We start from the raw sequence: 4,101 nt of genomic DNA on the forward strand, positions 1-4,101 counted from the left end.
GAAATTTAGATAAGTTCTAAAAAAGAATTTTTTTAATTATTTATGCATATCATTCATGTAATCTGTTTTTTTTAACTAGTCATTCATGTAATCTTAAATAATAATAATAATAATAATAATAATAATAATAATAATAATAATAAAAGTATACCGTACACACACCAAAAAGTTTCCAAATTTTATTCACGTACAATTTTTTTAATTAATGCAATCTCTCTATTTTTTAAATTATGCAAATTTGATCTCTTTGATGAATTTCTTTAATTAGTTGAAATTTTGTTTCTCATTTTCTGTCCAAATATTTGGTATTTATGAAGAATTTGGGATACTAGTAATTTTTAAAGTTCAGAAGAGATTTAGTGAAATTTTGATAATAAAAAAAATGAAGAATTTTATAGAATATGAGATTGGGACTTGAAGTGAGAAGAAAATTAAGAGGAATTTTTCCTTAAAAAACCTTTTTTGTTTTCACTTTTACTTACAAAAACATCATCTTAAATTTAGTCATTTTTTGTTTCTCTCAAATATTTTTACATGAACATAGAAAATATTTTTCTCTATTTCTGAACCATTTTTTTAAAACAGGAAATACATTGAAAATCAGGTGATAATTATGTAATTCAAAGTCAACACGAAAAAAGATCATGAAAATGAAAATAGAAATAAACAAGGCCTATCATTTTTAGTAAAATTTGACATTTTGGTTGGTGAATTTGGAAGAAGAAAAGGTTTAAACAATTTCTGTATATGAAATTTGAAAGAGAGATCAAATTTACTTGATTTTAAAAAAGAGATATAATTAATTCAAAAAATAAAACCTAGAAGATGAAAAATACTTACAATTGAAATTAAAGAAATAAAAAGTTAATTTGAAAATTTAAAAGGGCATTTTGTCTGTAACTGATGTTTTGAGGGTAGCACATTCCACTTTAATTTGGGCTTCTATCAATAAAAGCAATAGCCATAGGAAATTGATTATGAAAGATGATTGAGATCCAATTTTGAGGTTTATCTTCAGGAGTTGATATGGTACATCCCCTGTGGGTATCTTAGGTATTTCTTTGGGATTCTAACCTAATGAGTGCATCAAACTTTGCTCTCAAGTGTGCATTATCTAGGAGCAATTTGTGGATATATAAACACTTCATCTTGGCCTTCAAATGATAATGACAACACCAATTCCACAACTACTTACTGCACTGCTTATATTGACCCTTTTCTTTTATTTCCCCCCTGGGGTAGTTTGTCTGTATTGTATCTAACTATATTGTTCTGATAGTTTGTAATTTATGAAATAAATTCTAAGGTGTCATTGGTAATTTTTGTGACATTTCAGATTGATATACAATTAGAAACTGGAGAATACTTTTTAAGTAACAAGAGGAAATCAAGAGAAGCAGGAGAAGCAGGCTGAAAAAACTGCAGAAAAAAAAGGAAAAGAGAAGAGGCCTTTATCCCACCCAAGGTTTATGTCATTATTTATTTTGCGATTTTCTCTACTATTCACAAAAATTATGTCGTGAGAATTATTTTATAGCTTTCTTCAGTGTTTTATAAAACTTTTAATGGCACTCTTTAGGAGCCTGCAAACCTGGTGGATAAATCTGAGGATGCTAACAGTAATGTAGCTGACATGGCAATGTCCTTAAAGGTGAATAAGTTTCTAGCCGAACTTAATTTATTAAGATTTTCTTTCTTTCTTGCTTGACCAGTTGAAATTGTAACTTTCTTTGCCAGACAAACAAAGAAGTTTGGGAAGCGTAAATCTGAAGAAATTATAAATGCCAAGACATATATTATAGGATCATCAGAACAAGCATCGGGAAAGAAATCCAAGAAGCAAAGGTCTTAAACATAATCTTCATTTTGGAGATGAAAAATGAGCATGTGATGTCTATGTGAATTCAATCAAGATCTTCTGCTTCCAATGTCTTTGCAGTAACAGTTTTGACACCAATGTATTTTGAGGCATAGTTGTTCATTCCATTTGTCATGGATGAGTGCGTGGCATCGTGTATCTTATTGTAGTTGCCAATAGACAGTAAGTCAGTAAAACATTTATTGTAACTGCCAATGTACACTACCTGTTCTTTAAGTTTAACATCTTTTCCATTTCAAAAACATTGTCCGACACACATGGTGATGCTATATCTGTAGTTTTGACTATGTGATTTATTTGTTATATTTGTTCTAGTCCCAAATTAAGAAAAGGGAAAAAGAATCAGAAAACATTTATTCGAGCATTAAAAAAAAAAAACATTCGAACTTACCACTAGAGTTGTTTTCAACGAAATCAAGATGAAGTCACAAAATCAGTAAGATATATGGATTTTGTTTTAATTTTGCTTTGGTAAGTTTAATAAGTTTATAGAGCGCTATTACCATAGTTTTAAAAATCAATCTACTTAAGACACTGATCTCAATCTACTTAATTAAGACACTGATCTTGGGATGACAATGGTGGGTCGCAGTAAGTTTGTCTATCTTCATCTTGGTTTTCACAAAAGATGGATCAGGTTTGGATTTATAAAAGTTGAGAGGTAGAAAAATGAAATCCAATTTCATTTCCATCGGATTTGGGTTTAGGAAAATACAAATTTGCGAAAAATCCATCTCACATTAAAAAATATATTTGTTTATATGTTTTAAATAAATCCTAGATTAAGTTATTAATTGTATTTTAATTCAATCATTATATATAATTTAATAAAAAATAAATAATCTAAACATATTTAAGAATTAAATTATATTTTTAGTTAAATGTATAATTTTTAATTTTGCTATAATTAGAAATATAATTATAAATTATTTATTTAACTATTTAAATAATTGTTCTATATTTTATTAATTATATAATTAATAATTACATATAATATATATAATAATAAAATTATATATAAATATATAACTACATTATTAATAACTATAAAAATATGTGTAATGGAGTGAGTAGGAGGCAGGGTTGAGAGAGTGGCATACTTGAATCCGAATTTGTTTCCCCAAGTTGGGGAAAATCCAACCCCAACACAGGTTAAAACGAATTTTTTCTATCAAAATTGAAGCAAGATCAAATAGGTAATTAAGTGTTCAATTTTTATTGTCATACCTAATTTGATCATTGGATCAATAGTTGAATCAGTAAGACATTAATTAACTTGCATGATCCTATTTGTATTAAAATAATACAAATATTAATAAGTGTTCTTAGAACATTCATTATGAAATTATTGAAAGGATTTTTTTGTATTAGGATGCATATAATGGATTAATGGTGTTGTTATGATACTCTTTCATAATTTTTGCATTAAATATTTTTTCTTTTAATTCCTTAATCATTAGTTAGAAAGACCTTAAAATAATATGAAAATTTTATATTGTACTTGTCTTTAAAAAAAAGTCCCAAAAAACATTACTCATAAATATAATTACACCATCAAGTATAAACATAACAAATTGAAAAAGTAGTATTGAAAAAAATCAATAATCATATGACAATAATCACCCTTCTTTACATGTGCGTGTGCGTGTTGAAAAGATAAGAATAATATAAAGAAAATTTAGTTCAAACTAGATCTGCGAGTTTTGTGAATCTTCTTACATCGTTTTCAATTTTTATGAAGAAAAAAAAGAAACTAAGAAAAATTAAAAATGAATATTATGAGTTTTCATAACCAATGAAATTTAACCATATAGCAAAAATTGAATTGAAACTTAAATTATAAAAATAATGAAAGGGTGAAATCTTCTTAACGAAATAAATCAAGATGAAATTAGATTGAATAGGATATCCTCATAAATGACTCAAAATATGTTACAAGAATTTAGATAAGTTCTCAAAAAAGAATTTTTTTAATTATTTATGCATATCATTCATGTAATCTTTTTCTTTTTTTGCTAGTCATTCATGTAATAATAATAATAATAATAATAATAATAATAATAATAATAATAAAAAAAAAAAGTATACCGTACACATACCAAAAAGTTTCCAAATTTTATTCGCGTACAATTTTAAAAACATGCATACCAAAAAATAAAGTATTGAAGATTGCAAAAAAGGAACCATAATTAAATTGACAAAAATATAAATTTAAAAGATAA

The 4,101-nt window shown here is 26.0% G+C and overlaps 1 long non-coding RNA gene across 1 annotated transcript; it reads left to right on the forward strand.

Annotated features, from left to right (window-relative positions):
* Positions 1-1,388: 1,388 nt before the first annotated feature.
* On the forward strand, positions 1,389-1,651 carry LOC114366980. Its single transcript, XR_003657099.1, has 2 exons — positions 1,389-1,465; positions 1,580-1,651. It is a non-coding gene; the product is annotated as an uncharacterized LOC114366980 (long non-coding RNA).
* The last annotated feature ends 2,450 nt before the right edge of the window (positions 1,652-4,101 follow it).

This window comes from Glycine soja, chromosome 9, assembly GCF_004193775.1.
Source record: "Glycine soja cultivar W05 chromosome 9, ASM419377v2, whole genome shotgun sequence".
NCBI lineage: Eukaryota > Viridiplantae > Streptophyta > Magnoliopsida > Fabales > Fabaceae > Glycine > Glycine soja.